The following is a 7,471-nucleotide window of genomic DNA, read 5'->3' on the forward strand; positions in this document are numbered from 1 at the left end:
GCAGGGAAGCCTTCAGTCAACCTAGTAGGTCTGATCCTGGTGGTACCCAGCTCCAGCCATGTAAAGTCAGCCACTATTATATGTTAGAAGCATGTAAATGCATCCTGGACAACTGCACCATGGCTGTGCTGGCAGAGTGAGGCCACACAATCTGGGGGTCAAAGCAGACTTCACTCAGGTACTTGTCTTCATGCCATGGGAAGGAGAGGAGCAGTACCGAGCTGGCAGCTCGTGGGACAGACGAGCTGCAGCTGGTTGGGATATCTGCTTCCAGGTCAGCCTGGGCAGGGGGAGATCTGGCACTTGAAGATTGTGCAGGAATGCAAGACTGGCACCTTGCTGCCCAGATCTTCAGTTCAAACTGGTATGGAGGCTTTGCCCCCTGTGAAGCAGTGCAGTTGTTACTTGTCTGGCTCATGAGCCCCCGACTTCTCACTGACACTAGTGAAAGTCTTGTCAGGACACGTTCTGCCCTAGAAATACAGAATAGCTGAAAAGCTGAATGCAGAAACCCCACCACCACAAGTGGCCCAAAATCGACACACAGGAGGTGACATGGCAGCCCAGGACCTCTCCTCCCATGTACCCCCTGTACCTGTGCAGCTCCAGAGATGCCAGAGGCACTGCTCTGACACATCCCGATGTCAGTGTTAAAGAGGGATCAGTGTTGCCTGGTGCTCACAGCAGCCTGAACATCCCTGTGACACCAGCAAAGCTTTTCAAAGCGTCTGGCTCAGCACGCAGTAGGTCTGGTGTCAGATGTGGAAGCAGCCGATCTGTGTGTCTGATGAGCTGGTGGGTACTGGTCCAGATGGCAGCGGTCAGAGCCGGGTCAGGCCCCTCTCGGGGCTGCTGGTGTGAGCAGCACTTAATGCAATCACTTGACAGGGGCCAAGCAGATCTGCATCTGCTGGACTCGCACCCTGCAGGTTATGCTGTAAATAACTGCTGGCACCTGGGAACACGGGAGCAGCCAAACTCCTGGCTGCAGACAGGACACGTCTCCACCACTAACCCCCCCCAGCATGGTGCTCCCTTTGCAGCTAGAGCAGCCTTCAGCTCCTTGACCGGAGAAATGCTTCCCACTAACAGGGCTCACCATGGCCAAGTCCCTCAGGGAGTCTGTTCTTACCTTGTGTCAGGGACATCAGCTGTAAAATCACTGCCAGTTTAACTCTTCAGTGGCTCCTGTAACAGCATGCGCCTTCAGTTGAGTCTCCTGAAAACATTTAATAAGCCAGGCTCATGGAGGTTGTGAAGGTAATATTCATGCTATGAGGAAACCAGGGCCTGACCAAATATCTCACTATAGAAATGGAGGTGATGTGTATGTTTGACAAGGACGCCTGTTGTTGACTCTATTTCTGAGGAGAACTACTCCTCTCCATCTTCTGGTGTGCCTCCTCCATCACACCTGGGGGCGAGGACAGGACATGGGCAGAGTTTGGTGCTGTCAGACTCACCCTGGGGAGTTCCCAGCAGAGACCTTTTTGGCCGGGGAAGAGGAACAAAGGTGATCCAGCCCCTCTCCCTGAAGTTCTCCTCTTGTGTTTCCTGCTTTTGCTGTTTGTCCTATGTCACAAAAAGCACCCGAGTTTTAATTTTTCATCTCAGACGAAGACTAATACATTCTTCCACCCCAAGAATAAGTTTTTATTGAGGTGGGATTCCACCTCTAGCCATGACTCAGGCTCAAGTCATTCTGTTGTTATACGATCTGGCTCCTTCCTTGCATATTTTGATCATTTAGAAATGATTCAGTGCCCCAAGAATTATTGTAAGGGCCAATATAGAGATATTTTGGGAGTCTCGGTATTGCCTTTGTATCTGAAAAAGGAAAGAGCCAAGACATTATTGCCTGTTATAAATACAAAAACAAATACAGGCTGTGTGAGCAAGAGCAGTTACACAGCTGCTTCACTCCACGTGAATTCCATCCTGCAGGAGCCACTGTCCCAGAAGCAGCCTGCAGGGCTGGGGGACTGGCTCTCGCTTCAGACCCACGTGCTGCAAAGTTGCACTCAGCCTCAGCCTCAGCTCCTCGTGGAGGAACCACGAGCCTCCTCGTACCTTCCCAGTCTGTAGCACATCACCCATTTCCTGGGCTCATTCCCAAGACAGAAGACTTAGCCAGGATTCCTAAACCTCACTGGTAACGTGGACACAGATTATCAAACCCGCTAAGTACCACATCGATTCAGAGATTTTAAACCCATGAGGCACCACCAAGGTTACTGGGTAACCAACATGCAGAATGTTCTCAGGAGACTCTCTTGCTGAACCCAGTCATTTGCTTCTGACTTAAGGAAGTCTTCAGAAAAGCAGCCCTGGTTTTATCTTTTTTTTTTTCCTTTTTTTATGGATCAATTCACTGCAACTTTACTGCGAAAAATAGCTCTGGCTCGTGTGTAAGATGTGTACGCTATTGTCCTATTATAAAGCCATTGTCATGTTGTTATTGTTATGTTGTCATTTCATAAAATGACTGAAAACATGAAGGTTTTATGGGAAATGCCTAATCTTGGATACTTGGGATTATTAACTGAAAAGGGCTCACAGCACCATTTTATGTTATTTTTATTTATTCAGCCACCCAGACCTTTATTCTCTAAGCTCACAATAGCAGATATCATTTCACAGCATTATCACAGCTGAGAACACCAGTGGTTACACAGCCACTACTTTTGTACCATTTGTGTCTGTTTTTTTCATATTTATTTGGGCCAGGAACAATAAGTTCTGCGTTCCTGGCCCTTCCAGGTGGAGCAGAGGGCCACAATATCAGGCCACCCTCTCCAGGCTCCTAACCACTGAGAAACCTGAGGGGACACAAGAACAAAGACTTTTTTTTTTTTTTTTTTCTTTCATATTGAAGAGGAACAAAAGCAAAATGAGGCAGGAACTGACAAGAGAGGCCGGGGGCAGAAAACAATGGTCTGGTAGCAGCTCTGTAGCATGGGACCTGGCTTGACCAGGGTGTTCAGCTTGCTGGTAAGAAGGTGACCAGCATCATGAGATGTACAGACATTGCCTGCAGGCATCCCCAAGGAGGTTCAAGACCTCTGCTTCAAGAAACATGTGGAGAGCACCCAGGGACAGCATCAAGAATGGTCAGAAGCCTGGACACATGTCCTTCAAAGAAAGGTGGGAAGAGGTGGCACGTTTAGCTTGCAGAAAGGTAGGCATGATAACAGTCTGCAAGGTTATAAAGGGTTGGGACAGAAAAGAGAGTAATCTGTTCTCTTTGTCTGCAGTGGACAAGGCAAGAAGAAAGGAACTTAAGCTGCACAAGAGAGATTCATGGCAGTATCTGGAAAGCCTGTCTAGCAGGATAGATGATGAAGCTCTGGTATGGATTGCCTGGAGAAGGTGTGGAGTTTCCATCACTGGGAGCCTTAACAGTTAAGGAAACATCTCTAGGGGATATCAGTAGCATTCGTCCTGCACTGGCACTCCATTTGTCACGGCTGCCTGGCCCAGACCCCACGGAGGTGCACCAGGATGGCACCCAGCTGAGTACAGGGACTGCTGCTGGAAGGGAAGGGCACAGTGTCCCTGCTTTGCTTGCTGACCAGCAAGCCAAGAAAATTAAAGTGGAATAAGCACAGGAACGGAAACAGCATGTGGGGAGAAACATGGAAAAGAAAATTGCAGAAGAAAAGTGGCAATAAGACTGCCTGCCTCCAGCCTGGGGACAATGTGAGTGCAAGGAGCACATCATTGAAGACTGTCTTCCTGACATTTGTGCCTTCTCCAAAGTCCCCTTGGGCAGATATAAGATGGACAGATACCACCTTGCTGTCCTGCTTCCCTCAGAGGCAGTAGACCCAGGCTCATCACCAGTCCACATATCTCTTCTAGGACCATCAGACCTAAAAAAAAACCACACACACACAAAAAAAAAAAAAAAAAAAAAAGCTCTTGTGGCATGTAGATTTTTTCATGTAACAAAAGATGGAAGTGAATTGCCCACAGCCCCTGTCAGTCACTAAATGCCCCAAACATTCAGCTGTTTGCAAGAATACACAGTGAAACAGTCCCAAATCACTGCAGCCTGGACCCTACAGAAGAACCAGCTTCCTCCCTCTTTCACCAGCACCTGCCTACGTTGGCTGCAGTGGTAGATCTTGAGAGAGTCTCAGAAACCCTTAGATAGAGACAGTCTTTGCCAGCCTGAGTTTGTGGGAATCCCCGAATGCCCTCTAGTGGCCTTGTTCCCAAAATGTCCCTGCAGCTATGGGCACGAAGCCGCCGAGGAATGATTTCCCAGAGCTGCTGAGGACACGCAGCTGGGGCTGAAGTTAATGGGAGCCGCATCTGCTTAGCTCTGCTTAAAATCAGGCCCAGCACATTTCCCCTTCCTTCACAAGGGGACTGAATATCGCTCGTGTTTGCACAGTTCATTGTGTTTGTTACCCAGCTGAGTTTCTCCCTCCTATTCCTACTCCTCCTCCCTCTCCTGTGACGGTTTGGCCGCGGTGGCTCTGAGGTCCATCAATTGCCTGTGACCAACAGGGGTCCTGGAGGGGTGGGAGCAGCAAGGGGGTGTTTGCAGCAGCAGGAAAGAGGGAATTATTTCACAGGCAACCTTTCCTCTCCACAACCCCCTACCCCTCGTACCTCCCCAGGATTTATTGAAGTTGGACTCAAGTTAGATGTCTTTCCACTACGGGAGACTGATGCTGTCAGAGCCACCCCCCGTGCCGGTGATGTAACCGTGTAACTCAGAGGCAGCTGCACTCAGACTAAAGGACAATTATCTAATAGCGAGATTACAATTAATTCTGCTGAAGGGAAACAATTACCCTTTCAGATCTAAATGGAGTATAAAAAAGCACAACATTTACAGACGGAGGAAGAGGGCACACACTTCCTGAGGGCTACTCTCACTGCGTGACCTGGCAGCATCCCTGGGCTGAATTTGTCAGGCCCCACAGCCCTGTCCTGCGGGCATGTGGGGTGGGAAATCACTTCCCTTACGGACGGGCTGTCTCAGCCCATTGACTCACAGCCTGCTATGGCTCCCTGCACCCCAGCCCCACGTGAATTCATCCACGCTCCCAGTGCCCCAGCCCATTGCAGCCCCTCCACCAGGCATAACCCTTGTGCAGCCAAGTGCTGCCCCTCCCCATGGCATTTGCAGCAGAGGTGGACAACCACCACTGGCAGCAAGGCAACAGGCCTCATGGGAGGAAAGGGTTAAACGATACAATTCCCCTTTTCACTGCAAATAGATTTTGCTCTGCTCTGCCTGCAATACTGTTTATCAGCAATTGCAGGCTTTAAAATCCGTACTTTACAAGTGCAGCATAACCTGCCAGTTATAATTGGTTGAATTATACCTCATCCCTGATGCAACTCTTGATGACTCTCCGCCTCAGCCAGAAAACTGATAGGAGACAAGTTTATAGCTCTCTTGGAAAACACAATTATAAATTGCATCCCCACCACAAGCCCTGGAAAGCATTAACTGTTTCACTGCAGTTCCCCAGGCATGGAGGTTTCACAGCCATTTCTTTTCCCATGCAGAAAGGGAGAGGAGGAGAGAAAAATCACTGCCAGAGGAATTCAGATAGATCCAGTGAAAAATAATGGAGAGGAAAAGAGGGATGTACTGGCCCAGTTCCTATTTGCACCAGGACTCCCTGTGTGTTTCCAACTCTCAGGAATATGCCCAAGTGTTTATAGGCAGGAGAACCACATGCCAAGGAAAGGTACCAGGAGGTGCACTGACTTTGGCCATAATTGCCCTGCAGTCTTACATAGGCCAGGTTACGCCACAGTCCCAGCCCTGCTGAAGCCACTGTGGTCCCAAATCCTTCACTAGGATTTTCACTAGCTGCTCCCAGCAGCTGCTCTTTATACCATTCCCCTTCCGTGCTACAGAGCAGGAACTGGGAAACAACTATCACGAGGACTGATAGGGGGTGGGGGCAGAATCCCAGTGCAGACAGAGCCTGCAGCCAGAATGGTTCAGAAGGTGCAGCATCACCCATGGCTCAGAAGATCGTGGGCCTTTGAGTATCATGATGAAGACCAGACACGATGAACTAACTGCAGCTTACCATCCCAGCACAGATCAACCAATTCTCAGAGCAGCTGTGTCACTGTGCTTACAGGTGGACATCGTTTCTTCACAGCTATAAGAGGTGTCTCAAAGCATTTCACTCTGCTCTTCAGGGCTTGTCACTGGGGTATAGCAGGGCCAGCTAACAGCAGACCTGTTTCTGCAGTGCTTAACATGGACGTGTCCTGATCTGAACTTGAACTGTGCCCAGCCATTGTAAAGGGCTAAGTCCTGGACTAAGGTCAGACCAAGCCTATCACTAATCCTTGCATCCCCAAGGTCTGCCTGGATTTTGTGCTGCTTCCCTTGAGCAATAATACAGGGAACAGAGGGCACAAACCCCATGCAACTACAGCCTGGCATGTTTCAAAACTGCCTCTCTTCCCTTCAGAGATGGGATTAGTTCCCTTTCAAAAGAGAGAAGAAAGAAATCTGTACTGAATTTGAATCACTTGAAATAGGACTAAGAGCAGCTGCTTGCTTTGCCTCAGGAAGCACAGCTCTTCTGCGGGAAAGAAAATGTCCACCAAATGCTCTGGATCTCCCAATAAATAAGTGGAATTTTTAGCAAGGTCTTTAGGAATGAGCCTGATTGTCCTATGGGTTGTGATGGGCTCACATTAGCCTTAAATCCTTGCTATGCCACAGTTCAGAGTTTGATCTGTAAATGGCCTATAATTAAGCCTGAGATGGAGTTACCCTTGCATACTGGGAAACGATACATCTTTTTCCCCCTAATCCTTAAATTGGTCTCACTGAGCCTGTGCTGGCACTCGTAAAGCCTGATGTATCCAGGCAGCCTGAGAGCAAAGCCCTGGAAAGCCCTGCTGGTCCTGCCTCTGGCAGCCTGTTACACCACCCGTTAGGAAAGGACCAGCTGATGAACGGACCTGTGGGACAGGGGATGCTCACCTGGTGCTCACCTGCGTGCAGATTTCTGAATGGGAGCTGGGTCACTGGCCAGAGCAGTTTGGAATGGTGCTTCTGGAGATGTCCTCAAGAGAGGAAATTGCCAAGCATGGCCATACCCTAAACATCACTTCCCAGCACTGCTCATGTCCAATATAGCCTCCTCCTGCCACAAGGCTCCCTCTTTCCTTCTAATCCTGAGGATCTGTACCCTGGGCAGAGGACATATGGTGCACTGTCTTGCTCTTCCTGAGCTCATCAAGGTGTTTGCACTAGGACAGCCAGCAAGCTTCTTGCTCACTCCAGAGTTTTCTTCTTGGAGCTTTCATCAGGAGAGACTGTGTTTAGTTTTCTTAAACTGGTTCATCCCTGGAGGAAAAAAATGTCAGCGATTTTTCTGAACCTCTTTAACCCTGGCTTCCCCAGAACATGGTCCTTCCAGGCTGTGGTGGCATGAGTCAGCAGGAGCCTGCAGGTCACTCTTCTGTGCCACGC

At 49.3% G+C, this 7,471-nt stretch overlaps 1 long non-coding RNA gene across 1 annotated transcript; it reads right to left on the reverse strand.

Moving 5' to 3' along the window:
- Nucleotides 1-2,560: 2,560 nt before the first annotated feature.
- Nucleotides 2,561-7,115, reverse strand: LOC137843108 (uncharacterized). Its single transcript, XR_011089366.1, has 2 exons — nt 6,980-7,115; nt 2,561-3,872 (listed from the first exon to the last, which is right to left on the reverse strand). It is a non-coding gene; the product is annotated as an uncharacterized lncRNA (long non-coding RNA).
- Nucleotides 7,116-7,471: the final 356 nt, after the last annotated feature.

This window comes from Anas acuta, chromosome 21 (assembly GCF_963932015.1).
Source record: "Anas acuta chromosome 21, bAnaAcu1.1, whole genome shotgun sequence".
NCBI lineage: Eukaryota > Metazoa > Chordata > Aves > Anseriformes > Anatidae > Anas > Anas acuta.